The sequence below is a fragment of the Tauraco erythrolophus genome, chromosome 3 (genome assembly GCF_009769465.1).
Source record: "Tauraco erythrolophus isolate bTauEry1 chromosome 3, bTauEry1.pri, whole genome shotgun sequence".
NCBI classification, from domain to species: Eukaryota; Metazoa; Chordata; class Aves; order Musophagiformes; family Musophagidae; genus Tauraco; species Tauraco erythrolophus.
The window spans coordinates 78619566-78636486 of record NC_141467.1 but is presented as its reverse complement, the minus strand read 5'-3'; positions in this window follow the sequence as shown (position 1 = coordinate 78636486).

Here is a 16921-nt window from a genome sequence, read left to right as displayed (position 1 = left end):
ATGGGCACGACCGATTCGAAATGACAGCGATGATGTTGATGCAGGAATGTGCTGCCAGGCAGTTCTCAGGCTCCCTGCACCCTTTGTCAAACAAGGAGTAATTTTCTTCTGACTTACTTTTCTCAGCCATCTAAATAAGAGAGCAAATGCGCCTCAGGAGAAATGAGAAGTGTGTTAGTTTTCATTAACTTTTAATTTGAAGCCTGCATAACTGAATGAAACCACTGTAGTAATCTGGAAGGAGTATCTGAAAGCCCTGTTGAATCAGAGATAATTCCCCCCCTCTCTCTGAAAAGTACATCTAAAAAAGGTGCCTTGTTCAGAGGCGCAGTATCCCCACGAGTGCTGGCAAAGATTCTTCTCCGACTCGAGCAGTGGCAGAGCAGCTCTAGAAAGTCATTTCAGGCTGCTGCAACATTCCCAGCGCTGTAGTAAAGGTCAGCGTGTTGTGTCCTTCAGCCCCGTGGAGTTTTGATTAGCAAATCTGTGTTGTCGACAGCTCTGAACTGCTTCCAGATGGCGATATATTCAGGATCCCGTGTGCAGAAGTGCCTTCCCCGTGCCCAGCCTCCGCTCAAAGGCGCGGGACTTGCCATGCAGCTTTTAGGCTGTAACGCTTACTGCAGCGAGGCTCACGCCCAAACATTCCAGTCGTGTCAGGAAAGAAAAGTTTAAAAATGTTGTTTTGCTGCCAGATCTTCATAAAAAAAAAAAAAAAAAGGCTAGTTTTAAAATACCTAAGGATGACCTTTGAGATGAGATGAACCGCTGAGTCTCAAATGCCCCCGGGCATGCTTGTAACGAGTAATGCCAACCCTCTTGTGAACAGGGATTTTGTGTATGAAACAAGGAGAATTTGACTAAGGGAAAAGGGGTTATAGCATGACTGAGTCTCTCCCCACGCTGTACCATTTTCCAGGGTCATTCCTTAAGGCCATTTTTGCAGCACTCATAGTGCCAGACCCTCATGTTTTCACGGTTTAGCACGCCTGCAACCATCGTAATTCTACCAGGTGCTTTGCCACTTCTGCTTGGTGTCTTGTGACCATGTCCAAGCCTGTTTGGCCTTGCTACTGAGGCCAAGTCATCAGGTGTAGCGTGGCGTCTGGAAGCCACATGTCCCTGACCTCATTAGGGCTTTGCTGTTACACTGTGGAGGAGGAGGTTCAGCGATAAGAGTCCTGCCAGAATCTGGTGGCCCCATGAACTAGAAATTCTTTCTTTCTGGTGTCCAAGTGCCACTAACAAATCTTGTGTGGCTGAGGATTAGGTTAAGGGTTTGTCAAGTATAGCTATGGTGCAGTTTCTTCCATATGATGCATTGGTATAGTGAATGTCAAGATAAATACAGGATCTGGAGCATTCTTCCCCTTCTTTTGGTCACCAATAAACAGCAAGTGCAAGCACATTCACTAGCTGTCTCAAACCAGGCACCTACATCAAATATATGAAAAGGAAGGGTTTGATTTGGGTGTCTGAAAATTATTATTATTTTTCTTCCTTTTACTTTATCCTCTCTAAGCTACAGCCAGAAGAATAGAGAAAAATGCTGTATGAAGCAGAGCTGAATGACAGGCTTGTGCCACGTGCCAGGGAGCAGCCAGTGAGTGAAGCACCTCCCTGGCCTGGGAGCCCAGAACATCAGAGGAGCTGGACACAGAGAGGAAACGTCACTATATCGATCTATTCTGTTTTGTTTTCATTTCTGTTAATATGACACTACTCCTTATTTGAGCTCATGTATGGGGAGCACTGGGGACTGTGATGACAGCTGAGGCTGCCAACGCCAATGAAGGTGGGATGGATATACATACATTTAAGTGAGAGAAGAATTTGGCCCAGTGTCACCTTTTGATTTTGTACAATCAAGGAAAACTAAAATACTGTTGCTGACAGTGCCAGCTTTTAACACTAACTGCACAATTACAGGATTAGGGATTAGAATTTATGTTAATACCTCATTTTGGATTTCACCTCTCTTTTTTTTCCTTCACCTGTCATCTTGAGATGCATCTCCCTTAACACCTGGCCGCTCTGGAAAGATGTGTCCCTGTAGTCAACATGAACAGGGAATGCAGACATAATGTCAAATGATTTCTGCAAATATGAACTTCTTAGGAAGTTTAATTTTTGTAAAAGTTCATGTCTTTGAAACATTTGTAAGCCAATGATATAGACAATTTATTCAGGCTTCCTGAGTGCACTATTTTTCTATACTCTCAGTTAAACACTGTGAATGAAGGTTGCCATAGTTACAGCTGAGTTCAGAAATGAGCTCTATTGTATTGTAATTCCAGTTTCTTATCTCGCTCCTCTTGCTCTAATACAATCAAAGACACATTTCCATCTCTGTAATTAACCATGATGTGAAAGATCTTGCTCATTCATTTAAAAATGCTTGAACAAATGTGGGAGGAGGGAGATTTTTCATTCTCTTGTTTTCACCAAAACCGGTGAGCGACATGGTTCTTCCTGCAGCCAGTCTGCATACTTTCTGTGCATAACTTATAGAATCACAGAATCATAAAATGGTTAGGGTTGGAAGGGACCTCAAAGATCATCAAGTTCCAAAGCCCCTGCTGTGGGCAGGGACACGCTCCACTACACCAGTTGCTCAAAGCCTCATCCAACCTGGCCTTGAAGTAGCTAACTTCAGCTTATTCCTTGAAATTTAGTTTGATGCTTTAATTCATTGCAAAAATACACACCTTAAAGTAAACAAGTACACCCATCACTTCCTTTTACAAATGATATATTGCATTTAAAGATCTGCATTACGCTGGCATTTATTTTGACACGAAAAAGGGGTCCCAATGTGACTGGAGTCGGCAAGTCTTAGCATTGACTTCTGTGTGGTTTAGATCAGATATTAAGGTGGTGGCTGGTAGGCAGGAATCGTCAAGGACTTCCTATAATAGCTACTGAAGAACGAATGCTGCCTTCTTGGGTGAGGAATGACAAGGTATCTATCCTACTGTCAGAACAACTCACCTCCATGAGCAGTTTGCTAACACACTGAAAATGACACATGAGTAATTGGCAATGATTCGGAAGTGTTTTCAGGCTCCTGGGTCATTACAAGGCAGACGGCGAGCCGGGTTGTACCGCCAGGCATGCGAGGACTCGGCACATCTGGGTCTGCCCCACGCTCCCCGGTGTGAGCGACACCTGCTCCGGGCTGTTGCTGCTCACGGCTCCAAGTGGGGATCGGGGCAGCGGCTCAGCGATATGGCTGCAGTGATACACCCTCACCGCCCTCCTCCCTTCTGCTGCCTGCATTTCTCAAAACCTGCAGCCCAGCCCCTTTCCTTGTGCTGGCCGTCATGCTCCATGGACCCTTTGCCGGGACAACTCCGTGACTCCCAGAGCTGGGGATAGCCAACTATTCTTTTTTTTTTTGTCTAATTGCGTTAGATACTGCCAGTTCAGTGAGTCGAACCCGCCCAGAGACGAGCAGAGGGATGCTGGGCTGGGCCAGGGGAGCCATTTTCTCCTGGGAAGAAGCAAGAGGGAGTGAGGGAAGCAGGTCTGTCTCTCCTCTGAGCTCCTCTCTATCATCTGCTGTGACTTTTGGGCTTAAAGGTGTGTGTTGCCATGCCATTTGTTAAAGAATCAGCATCTCTTCTTTAATATAGTAGTCAAGGGACCCACTGGCCATTTGGGACAAACTACCATGAACTGACATCAACAGGGCTTTGTTTTGAACACGATATTCGATGCAACACTGGTAGAACATTAAGGAAAACCAGCATTTACCATGCTTTAATATTAAACTCAAGCTCTCGGAGATTATGTGCACGTCACATCCACATAGTGGACATAATGAAATATGCATTTCGTACCCGTAGTGAAATAAATCTTCCGTTTACTTGCAGCCCGTGAACTGGGATGGCACATGCTTGACTGAGCGTGGCTGCTGAGGGATGGCCCTGCAAGGACGCCTCAAGCTGGGGGCTGAGACGCTTGGTGAGTCACTGGAGAAGAACGCGCGCTAGAAAAGCTCATTTCCCCGGTTACTCAGAGGTAAAATATTTTTGGATCCATGCCTGGTTTGTGCTAGGAATATTAAGGATGTTTCTGTTTTTCTGATAAAGTTGAGTTAAGAGAGAGAGGGAGATTGTTGCTGCAATTAGCACTGAATTCTCCCAGCCTACAGCTGGGCTTTCCTTTCCAGATTAGTTTTCACGGCTCTGTCTGAAACATGCCTTGAAACAGTACGGTCACCTTCTGTATCAAACAGAGAGGACTGCATTTACTCTTTCATCTTTGCTTTATATTCAATCCCCCATAGCAAACTAGCGTTGAGCCCTCATCTGAAACATGGACCATAGGAAATCTGTAATTTTTCAAGCCTTGGTGGAGTAATTAGAAGATGAAAAGTCATATGATAAAAAAAAGATTTTAAAGGAATAGACCTTTGCTGTAGGCACCAAGCCTCAGTGATGACAACGGAAAACCTTTTCTCCCCCCAAACCCTGGTATTTCCTCATGTTCTCTTGTCTATTGTTCCCCACATCACTCACTGCTTTTACTTTCTGCAGGCAATAGAAATGAGATGTGTTTAGTGCCTTTCCTCAAATCCTGCGGGAGCTACGGGACACCTTCTCTGCTCTCCGATCAGGGTCTGCCACTCTTCGCAGCTGGTGCTGCTTTACTCACACCTGCATCAGATGACAATGCTAAACCAGACCTTTGGAGGAACATATGGGTGTCTGATATGGTTGTTAATGAGGAGTTCAAGCCGGTGCTTATAACTCAGCCAACTCTTAACCACAGGTAATCAACCCGAAACAGCAATGGAAGCACTTTAGAGGGAGGTTGTAAGTGTGTGCCTTGTCTCTTTGGGGGCTGGGAAGTGTGTCTTTCAGAGCTAAGTATCTGCAGTTCTGCAAAATGCTCCTGAATGTCACCTTTAGCATGAGCCCTGGAGACTGGGTTTCTCCGAGCTGTGGGTGCTTGGTGCTGATAAGGCATCTGAACAGCTCGGCGTGGGTAGGGAAACGAGGGCTGCGGGCTCGTCACCTTGTACAGAAAAACTCTTGTACTGTGCACAGCAGCCTTTGCTACCTCCAGCAGCATAAATAGACCTGCCCAATTTGGCATCCACTCTTGCCCTGAGTGGTGGAAGAAGGTTTACTAAGAAGGAGACTATGGTAGCTGCAGCCGAAGCAGTATGCCTCTTATTCCGCCCTATCTCTGGATCTCATATAGGCAATTTCACTCTGGCATACACATACACCTGTTATTATGACATCTTGGAAATCGTCGGCAAACAGCTCTTATAAACATCAAACACAGGAGAGATAAGCACCTGGATAGAAGGAGGAATCACGTGCCCTCAATACAGTGAAACCGGCACTGAAGGAAATACATTTTCCCATAAGAAATCCGGTACCTGCAACAAGAGAGACGAAAGGATGGAGAGTTACAAACCCCAAGCACTCTTCTCTTCCAGCAGTGGGAGGATGAGTGGTGGGCTTGCTCCTCACAGGACACAAAGCAGATGTCCAATTTCAAAATAAAGTTTGGATAAATATGTAGACAGGTATGAGACCTGAATGGAAATCCTGGGGTTTATGTTGGTTGTTTAGGGTTTGCTGTTCCTGTAAGCCTCATTTTATTCCAGGAATTTCCTTTTGCTTTATCCAAGTCCTCTTTAATGCGTCCAGGCTCCTTGATCCCTGGGCCTGGGTATGGGCACTCTAATGTCCTTGATGTGAGATGGTATCCTCCAGGATGCCAGACTCTGCCCTGCGCTGCAGGGAGCTAAACCCTGTTCCTGCTAGGTGTTTCCAAGCTGCCAAGCCCTGGAAAATAAAAAATCTGAAATATTAGAAGCCTCCCAGAGCTGTGCATGCAGGACTCCTGGGCAACTGTGCCGCTCAAGAAACCTGCAAGGAACGAGGCAAGTCCTGAAAACAATCTGTTTCTGTTTTCTCAGAAGTTAATTAGAAACTGCTCTGCTGTTTCAAAGCCTGCTGATTTTGATGAACTGGCATTTTCTGACGAAAACCTATTGTTCTGATGGAAAAGCTCCTGCCAGCTGTAGGACGTACACAGCCGCAGGGACCAGTGTCAGAGGGGCCAGCAAGCTCTGATTCCCCAAGCCTGAGGATCATGGCCCCGCTCGGTCTGCACCTGGCCAGGGTCCACGAGCTGCCTTCAAACCAGGCCAGGACCCCAGAGGAGCAGCGTTCTAGGCAGGCAGGTCCTTCATACCTCCTGCAGCCAGCTGCTGCTAGGGCCTGGCCCTCCCCTTCTTTGCCTGTTGACGCAACCAGGGCTCCTGTGTCACCAGAGCAGTTTCTAATTTGTTTATTGACAATGACAAAAGCCCATTTTTACTTCTGTCAGCAGAGGCCATGTGGATGTAAAGGAGCCGGCTGCTCTGCCTCCTGCCTTATCAGCAAAATTGCCAGCCAGGCACTCACTCCTGGACCCTTTCACAGCTGACGCTCAGTGGTGATGTACGGAGCAGAGCAGCAAAACAAGTTGCCTATTTACGTTTTGCTGTGCTGGGCATGAGAAAAATATGATTTTAACCATCGAATTGACCGAGTACATAAACAGGAAATGTATGTGTATGCAGGTGGATATACGACCCCAGCATATGATTTTGTGGAAGCATATTTCTGATCATAATTGACCTAAAATAACTGGGGTTTTGGTAATGTCTAGATATTTTACCTCAATTCCTACTTTCTGAGTAAATCTCGTAAAATGTAAGTGATAAGAAGCTGATGGCCCTGGAGTGACTTGCATGTTGTTCCATATAACAATACTTATACATAACATATACATATAACAATACGATGTAACAGCTTTAAGTCAGATTACTGTAAGCATAACGTTAGAAAACCAACATTAACTTGAGACAATTACAGGGAGATTGGGTTTAATTAAGACCATACTTTCTCCACTGGAAATACCAGTTCTACTGTTCTGTCCCTTTAACCTCCTCACTTGGCCTGGAGAGCAGGAGCAGCACCGGGTGACGGATGGCACAGGAGGACAGAAGACAGACACAAGAATAAGACACGCCAAAGACATGGCATGGAGCGGGCCGAAGGAAATATACATAAGCAAATTCATGATAACAAATAAAATAGTGAATATTTAAGGTCACTTCCTGTCAGGGGGAAGTTTTATAACCTGATATTTTGCAGCGTTTAATGTGTTTTTTAATCTGCTGTTCTTTGGCCACACAAATATATATGCATGTAATCTTTCACATTGACCTCTCTCCCTCTGTGAGATCCTGTTCCATGCATGTTGTTTTGAAGTTTCCTTAAGATACGTTTTATGCTTTTGTAGGACACTTGAAAACCCGCCTGGAGTTCAACACAGGGGTTGTTACAAGCAAAAGAGGAAGGCTCCTCCTTCGGCTTCTGCCTCAAAATCATCCCCTCGGCAGCCAGCAGCGGCAGAGTCTGATACGCAGCCGATGGATGGGGTGATCGGAGGAGATTATGTGTTTGTTCGCTTTGAAGGAGCCTCAGCATTGCAACCCAGCTGGCAGTGCTGGGGCTGCTGCTGGAAAGGCAGCGTTTGGGCCAGAGCTTGTGCCTGCGCAAGAGCAGTCTTCATGGAGCAGGCTTGGACCAGGGGTCTCCAAGTGCTCGGTGGAGATTTGATGGCAAAGAGGAGATAAAACATTTTGCCAAGTATTTGGGAAGCCCAGAGCGTTTCGGCTGCCACTCTTAGTGGGCATCCACAAGTCCTTATGCTGTGGTGGCATTGAGCGAGTTAAATTGCCACATCAGTGCTTTCAGCCTGCAGCCCGGCTATTTTGGGAAAACAACAGCAAACATTTCTCCTCTGCTCCTGTGATGGAGGATGTTTTCACTCTCCATCCCAGGAACAAAATGAAATCCTGTTATCACTCCTGGAAGCAGAATTTCCCTGCATCAAAGTAGTTCTGTAGTCACCTTCTGTCCGAGGCAAAGCCTGGCTTTGTCCGAGCTGACTTCTGTGGGCAGCCGAGCGTGGGGGTAACCACCCAGGATGGTGGCAGCCAGAGCCGCCTGGCAGCAGCACCCGACCCCGGTGGCAGCCTTGTCCCTGTGGAGAGACTGCAGGACAGGCACCCATCATGCTGCCGGGCCTGCGGGCGGGGACCCCCGGTGTTTCGCAGTACGGTGACACGCAGGGGTGCAACGTTTGGGACAGGCAGGCGAGTAAGGCAGGGAAACGTCCTTAGGATGAGTGGATTTGCGGGCTTAGGCGGGAAGAGGGATTTGGGGCCAGAGCCAGGCATCCCCCAGCGACATGTCAAGGAGGAGTGTAACAACTCTTCATCCCTCGGGCGCCGGCCCAGCACGGCAGAGCCTCTCCCGCTCCTCTTCCCGCGGCGGCGAGGAGGCGTTTCCCGCCGAGCAGAGCTCTGGCAGCAGAGCTGCGGCTGCTGCGCAACGGCTTTGATCCCACCGCGCCGCCACGACGCCAAAAAGGGCCGGTCTGGGGGCGGGGGCAAAGCCGCGGCTGCGTTGGCAGTAGCGGCTGGAGGGAGGATGAGGAGCCAGGAAACACCCTTCCTCCCTCCGGCCTCTCGCATCATGGAAGTGTGTCTTTCGTCCCTCTCTTTCACACGCTCCCAAAGGTGCCGGCTGCGGGGACATGGCCCCGCTAGCGCTCTGCCACCCTTTGGGAGCGCAGCCCCCCGACCGAGCCCAGCGAGGCTCCGGCACCGGCTCAGCCTTCCAAAATCGCTTCTCTTGAAGTGCAAACTCCTGCCACTGCCGTGAAAGGGGCTTCACCGAGGGGCTCCCCGCCTTTTCTCTCCAAATTGCAAAAGAAATTTAAACTTTTCTAACAGGTTCCCGGCAAGACAATATTCTTAAGGCCGTACTGCGCCGGGGCTGGGCAAACAAGAGGGAGGTTGTTTAAGGCGTTTATGTTCCCGGTTTGGCTCAAGTACAGCCTTCGTTACCCCTGTGTAATCCCAGAGAAAAATTGCGTGTGATTCACGGCATAGTGCGTGGGGAGCGTGTTACCTTCCCACGCTTGGAACCCTAAAAATAATAACGCCAAAAATAAGTATTTTGGGTGCAAACCACGCAAGAACCTGTGCTATGAGGCAGCAAGGGGGAATGGGCCACTGGCAGGGTTTCAGCACGTGCTTGGTGGGTTTTTTTTTGAAAAAAGCATTTTCAGGTGCCAGCATCACCGTCGAAAGCAAATGAGGTGATTTCCCCTTTCTTTTAGGTGAAATCAGTGCTTGGCAACAGGGGAGGCAGAGCTGCAGCATCACCAGACTTTGGACAGTGATGTGGCCTCTGGGGCAGTGTTATGATGCTTACAGAATTCCTTTAAACTCTTAAGCAATGCCTTGGGGGGAACCAGGAGGGTGACTGGATCCTACTTGCTAATGGTTACAAGCATATGGGGCCCAGGGGAGATGGCTTTTAAGCCACCAGTGTGGCCACCCTGCTGGGAACCATCAGGTTTATTTGCAGAGGTGGTTCGGAGGAGGAAAGTGCACTTCAGGGGTATCCAGACCTGCAGGAAGGTGCTCTCTACTCCCCACCTTGCTGGTGGTGTAGGTGCTCCCATAAAGAGTTTGATTTTGATTTGCACATGCCAGCAACTCCTAGTTCCCTTACAGCAGGGAAGCAGGGGAGGGGGTAGTTCCCAGGGAGTCTCCAGGAGGGAAAATGAGCTTTTCTCTCACAGCACAGCCTGTCTTGAGGGATCAGGCTTTGTCCTCTGTTGTCCCCAGAGTTTCTGACGCTTCTCCTGGGAAAATCCCGCAACTGCTGGCCCTGCGGAGCGAGGACTTGGCTTGGCCTGAGGCTACAAGGGCATGTGCTGGGAGGCTGCCTCCAGTCCTGAGGACGACCTGGGCTGAAGCCATGAACCTGGAGTGGAAGAGACAAGTCCTTGGGATGTCTCACGGTTGGGTTTTAGTCTTGTCAGTGACAAACCTACCCAGCAGGCTGGGCAGTGTTGTGTTATTTAGATACACATACCCTCTACTGGCTTCCATTCTTAAAATGGCATCTTCTCCCAATAAATACGTGTGTCCTTGAACTCTGCTTCACAGTGCTTGTAACTAAGGAGATTTGACCTTTTAAGATGTCCCACGGACAAGTGGCTGAGTTTCTGTTTCTTAGCAGGAGCTCCAGATGGTTTCGCTGTTTATCAGGAGAGACCACAGATCACCGTCTTCCCCTCAACCTGACACGCACACACGCTTTCTCTTGCTGTTTACCACTGTCGTGGGTTAGGCCAATCCGGCAACTAAACCCCACGCAGCTCTCCCACTCCAGTAAAATGGAGAGGAGAAAAATGTAATAAAAGAGCTGAGGGTCGAGACAGGAACAGAGGAGCACCCACCTTTTTTTTTTTTTTTTTTTTTTTGAGATAAGAACAATTTACTACTACCGCTACCAATATATACATACAGATATGTACAAGGATAAACATATGCAAACGAGTGATGTACAGTGTAATTGCTCACCACCCCTTGACTGAGGCCTGTCTCGTCACGAAGCTGCAATCCCGAAAACAGATAGAACTCGATACCACGATCCCGGACGAATGGGAGGCCCCGAGACAGAGAGCGAGCGAGAGAGAAAACACTCTGAGAGCCCGAAAGTGAGAGTCCTGGAAGGGCAAAAGCCCTTCTTTCCGGCTGACCCTCACTCTTATACTGGGCATGACGCTGCGTGATATGGAATACTAATTGGGCAGTTTGGCCCTCAATCTTAAGTTCAGGTACAAATCGTAAGGAAAGTCATGGACCCCTTGTCCCAGCTATGCTGCCCCCTTATCCTGTTGTGCTCCTGCACACTGGCAAGAATCCGGCAGGCTGAAAAGTCCTTGAGACCACAGTGCCAACTATAAACATCAGTGCACTATCAGCATTCTTCTCAGAGCGAGCCTCTGAGTAAAACCAAAACACGGAGCTCTTCTAGCTGCTAAAAAGAAGAGCTAACTCTGTCCCAGCTAAAACTAGGACAACCACATCGGGGGAGCCTTTCCACCCTGAGTGAAAAATTCAGCCTAAATTGCTCTTGAAACAGATGCTTTCCAGTGTAACTGGCGTTCAGCGGAGAGTAGCTTGACAGGAGCAACTTGTTCAAAAAAGTGTTTTTCTCTCATGCAGGAGTAAAACCAGGTGCAGAGTCACGAGTCAGAGTGTGAGACACTGGAAGAGGTTTCCCAGAAGAACTGGGGATGCCCCATCATTGGGCATGTTCATGGTCAGGTTAGATGAGGCTTTGAGCAACCTCATCTAGTGGAATGTGTCCCCGTCCATGGCAGGGGGTTGAACATGATGATCTTTGAATGTCCCTTCCAACCCAAGTCATTCCATGGTTCTGCGATTGCTTACGAAATGGGTGGGTTGGTGGTTCACCGTGGGTCCCTCATTCTCTCTGGGGGTGACTGCAGAGACCCCAGAGCTCCCTGGGGAAGTGCATCAGGCTGGGCACACACAGGTAGTCAAGCATGTGGCCACATGCCCAGGAGGGAGCACAGGGATCAAACAAGAGTATCAGTGGGTTAGTCTCCAGAAACCAAACCTGCAGGTCTGAGTCACGTATGTACGGTGGGTCTTCTGAGCCTTTGTCACACAGAGAAAAGCTTGAAGATGGCAGCATCCAGGACTGTAGGCACCCTTCTCAAGAAATGCCGTATATGCTGGGACCAGGGAATCTGTCTGGTGATTCTTGGGTAAGGTCTGAATACAAAACCGTGTGAGAAGGTGTCATCACAGGGTGAGTGTCCCTGCTGCATTGGCTTTGGGTCCCTCACTCTCATCCCAGCTGAGCACACATCAGGCGGGCAGACGGCAGACAGCCGGGGATCACACGGGTACCGCCTCTTCAGCTGCACAGCTACTGCACGCTCCTCTCGCGGCACAGGGGCTGCAGAGAAGGAGCATGTGAGAACGGTCTGCTTTGGATTTCCTGCACGATGCAAAAAAAAAGCCAGCTGGAAGAGCTGGTGGACCCAAGCTGAGGCTGCGCTTTGCTGCTGTGCCGCCAGACCAGGCTGGACCCCACTGGCCCTTCCCCGGGTGCCCTTCCCAGGCCCAGCTCCTCCACTTGTTCCTCTCCCCAGCCAGCAACCCTCTGACCACTTGATTGTTTAGATCCATTTCCATGCCCTTGCACTGATGGTGCGAGGGCCCAGGGCTCCTGCCCGGCTGTGAGCGGATTCCCAGGGGTGTTTGCTTTACTGAGCACCCGCAGAGCCGGCGCTCTCTCCTTGCAGGCTCCTTTTATACCCTCCTTGAGCCAAGAGACTGACAAGGGGTGTGAGAAGCAGCTCGGGCTTTGCACTCCAGCATATGCACGGGCACAGAATGCGAAAACATCCACCTCCTCTAATTATATGCTGTTGTTTCCAGTACCACTTTTATAACTACTGGTGGCATGACAATGACTGGGAGGGGTTTTAGCTTCCCAAATTCTCTAACTGCTGCTTTCACCTGCTGCACCCCTTTCAAACTCTCCCAGTTAAAGCAGTTGCAACCAGCAGTGCTGGAGAGAAAGGGGAAGCTGAGGGAGCTGAAAGCCTCAGGAAACAAAAGCCATTCCCCAGAGGGATCAATTCCTCTCTCTTCCTCCATCTAGACATCTCAGTGCGTCTGCTGCTTAATTGGGTCTTTAAGAGTCCCAGCCCTTCCCTGGTAATGGTTGCAGCATTGCCCTTGATGACAAATGATGGGGAATCGGGAGGGCGGGGTTAGAGGAGCCCAAAGAACCGAGTGGCACCACCAAGAGAGGCTCCATTACCTCACGGTCTCCTCTGGCTTGACATCTGAGGAGTATAGGCAATGAGTATTATTATTTCCAAGAAGCGTGTCATCAAAGCATCACTCTGCGTTTATTCATGCTGTCGGAAAGAAGCCACCGGAGAGCAGTGCTAGCTCTAATCAGCAAAAGAGGTTGAGGAAATTGCGGTTTTCTCGCAGTATTTGGGGCAGGAAGTAAAATTTCCACGCTGACAGGAGCTGACCCTCCATTACAGCAACCTGTCTTAACAGGGGTGTCGCAGCTGCACATCTTCAGCTGCAAACCAGGCAGCATCGCTGAAGGGTCCTGCTCTGTCTGTTGCCAGACCAGATGGTCCTGATCCACAGGTCTCAGATCCAGCTCTTTCCTGTCACTGTGCTCACAAATCCCTGGGCCTCATCACAGCATCTCCAGCCTTCAGAGGAATTTAGTATTTTGCCTTCCAAACAGCATATTGCTGGGCTTGCAGGCAGCCATATTCTCTCTCTTTTTTTTTTTTTTTTTTTTTTGAGAACTGCAATCATGTCCACAGAGAGGAGTTTCAGCCTTTGTCTCCATCCCTATGGAGAGGGATGTCTCCCTGTCCCTGTGAGTTTGGGATGCTGTGGGAGGAACCTGGAGCCTCAGTAAGTTCTGCACTGAGTGTGGGAGCCCCACGACACAGTCCACCTCTGCACAGCAGGGATCTCCACCGAAATCACCATCTGCCTGTCCTGTCACGCATCTGAGCGTGCGGTAATATTTTCCAGTGTTTATAGGGAGAACTACTGCACACAGGGACAGGCGAGCAACTGAGGTGTTTTCAACAGTGGAGCTCAGATCTTTATATCCACACACACAAAAAGAAAGAAAATGTCGAAAATGAGAATTGCAGCCTTTTCCTTCTGAGGAAACAGTGTGCTCTGCCTCAAACTGTGAAACAAACAGGAGGTGATTTCTGACTACGCTTTTAGGAGAAATAAATGCCTGAGAGGTTCCTCTCCTGCCATCATCCCTGCTCCGCCCTGCCAGGATAATGTAATAAATACTGAGCTCTCAGCACAGCTGTTATTAAACATAAAGCTGTCAGCATGATTCCTGCATCCCCTTGCCAAGATTCCCGAGGGTTCGGCTCTCTGCAGGCCCAGGTGAACCTGGAAACGAGGAGGCGAGGGGAAGAGCTGGCGCAGGTGGGGTGAGTGCCCGGGGCTGTGCCCCGAAGCCAGCGCCTGGATCCGTCCCCCGAGGGGCTGCCGAGGTGGTGCTGGCCCCTATGGTGTCTGGCCAGCCCCACGGCGCGTAGAAAGGACTTGGGAGAAACTGCAGCACGTGAAAGAGCAAAATCCATCCGTCCTAGCTCGGCTGGTCCCCGGCAAGGCACCGATGGGAAGGGGGATCAGGCCAGGCTCCAGGAGATAGCCAGCTGTTTGCTCCGGAGGTCAGTCGGTGCATCTCTTCTTGTCTCAGGGATCAGGCAAAGCCAAAAGCAAATATCTCTGTTCAGCATTTGCAGGAAGAACTGGAGACTTATTTTTTGCATTTTTTTGAAGGGGATTGTTTTCCCGCAGGTATAAACCAGGGGTGAAAAGGTCACAGAGACCATGGAGTAGTTACAGGTCGTTTTTTCATTCCAGTCTCTTCTGAACTGCTTGAGCCTTTCTGCCACCCTGATGCACAGAGCTGTAGAATGGAAATTCAGTAACTGCTGTATCAGCAGGTACTTATGCAAAAAAAAAAAGAAGAAAAAAACCCCACATCTAGATCTGTCTTTTAATTGTTGTCTGTTTTCTAGGCATAACTGCTTTCGTGCTATGACAATACACGTATAGCCTCTGCTTTTCATACCATAAGCACCACAGGTTGTGAGGAGATGGTCTGGTGTGGGCTCACCTTTCACTGATGAAAAAAAGAAAAATTTTGAACATTTAAAGCGAAATTCTGAACATCAGCTAATGTGGTGCTGCCTCCTGATGTCTGCAGAGTCTCCAAGCCTCAGAGCTATTCCACAGGTGAGCTGAGAACATCGATTATTTTCTAATTAACCCCAAGGGCTGCCTCACCTCTCCTCAGCTGCCAGGCTTACAGCTGCTCCTGTTGTGATAGAGGTCACCTGGGAAAACGAAGGGGGTGACAAGTCTCGAGTAGCAGAGATGGATGTTGGTAAAGCAGCCTGGACCAGAGAGGGATACAGATGGTCAGGGCTCTGGACCATCAAGGCTTACTGAAGCTCTACCAGGATAAGATGGAAATGTTCATCTTACAGAGAGGCAAATGTATCTCCTGTGGGGTTTCCTGGGAAACATCCTTCAGGTTTCATGTCCCTCAGCCTGATCTGCAGATCCAGGTCCTCCCCTGGGCACACGGAGGCTGGCAGCAGCTCGGCCATCCTGCCTGCAGTGACATCCACAGCCCCACGGCCTTCAGCAGCCAGTGGTGGGCCAGTGGAGGACAGTGACTTTTCCAAGCCACCTGTGGCAGGTGTTTGTCTGCTGTGGCACAGTAAGTCACATGAAGAAGCTGGGAGTGCTGGGGTGGAGATGGTCTGTAGGCAGTAAAGGAGGCAAAGCTGGAGGAAGCCAGTGCTCAACGAGCAGTCTGTTTGGAGGCGTCTTGGTTTCATTCCTTCTTCCTTTTAGGCATACACGGAAGTTGGCACTTCATGCTTTTAAGCCAATTTCTAATGCTATTTCGATTTTCATTCTTCTCACCAAAGAACCTGTGCTGCTGCCCCGAGGCACACCTTGGCACACAATTAATTGCTACCTAGCCTGGCAGTGTTCTCCGGCAAAGGCCACCTCCCCTCCGCCTCTGTCCTGCCTGGCTGCGTGTCCCTCCTTCGCCCAGGGCAGCAGGGACACGCAGCACCTGCCCAGTGCGGAGCCCTGCTGCCGGCCCGCAGGCAGGAAGACAGGGTCAGGGTCTCCATGTCAGCTGAAGGTGGTGGGGTGAGCAGGAGGCTGTGGCAGGCACCAGCTGGAGGCATTGGCTTGAGGTACAGGAGAGAGGAACAGGGGATTAGTGCTTTTAAATGGTGAAAAGATACAAAAGAAAAGGGCATGATACTGGGATCCTGGCTAGAGAAAAGAAGAGAGGGAGGGGAAGGCAGGTGCTGTGTAGCTGGAGGGAGCTGGTTTTGAGAGGTTTGAATGTTACCTCCTTCCACCATCCCAGTTTACTCGTGATTTTTCACAGGCATGTATCACCCTCCCCTAGTCACCTCCTGCTCACACGCTCCCTTTCAGACTGAAAACAAACAGCAAAGCCCATGAGCTTGGCTTGGATGGCATCATCGCGCTGCCCGGGCTGCAGCAATCCGATGGGCCGGGTGAAATTCTTGAGCGTTGCGCCAGATGCGCTTCTCACCTCTGGTAGGATTTACCTCAATCACACGCTCACCCGACCATTAAATGAAAATACAGATCAATCAAGTCCTCACTAGAAGTGAAACCTGTGAATTTTAAAGGTATTCTTGAAACTACTGTACCTTGTTTTTATATATGTTATATTTATTTGTGGACTTAACTATTTTGGTATCTAACCCCTAAGATGCTCCGCAGAAGGCAAACATCTCATTCCATTAGTCATGGCTATACAAAACTATACTCTCCGTTGCCAGGCTGACTGCAAAATCCCTTTCTTATGCTTCTCCTGACAGAGCTTCTCTGGACTGCAGAGCAGTAGCAGCCTCCTGCCCTACTCTGAAACCCTTCATGTTCGTGGAAGGAAAAGTGTGTTGTAGGCTTGGGTCAACTGATTTAACAAGTGCAAAAAAACCCCAATCCTTGAAAATTTTTTTATTGCTCGGAAGGACAGATACAAGAGTTTGAAATGCCATGTGATTAAATAAAACATTTAGAAACTCGAAAGACACTCATCACATGAGCAACACATTGTAGCTGCACTTTAATGTTAACAAGGGACAAATTTAAGTTGGAAATACAATCACAAGAGCTATTTCTTGAACAAGTATCAAGCATTAGGAGAACAAAGCACAGTCAACCTGTTTCAAGTGTTCACTGGACAGCGAGAATGAAGAAAAGCTTCTATGAATTCCTGGAACTTTTGACTCCTGTAATTATTTCCTAAATCACGTAGAGTGCCTACATTAGCTGTATTAACATTTTAGATAAATGACCTGGAAAAACAAAACACAACAGAGTAGTGTGTGCACTGGGGAGAAAGAGGGGCCAAGCGACTGA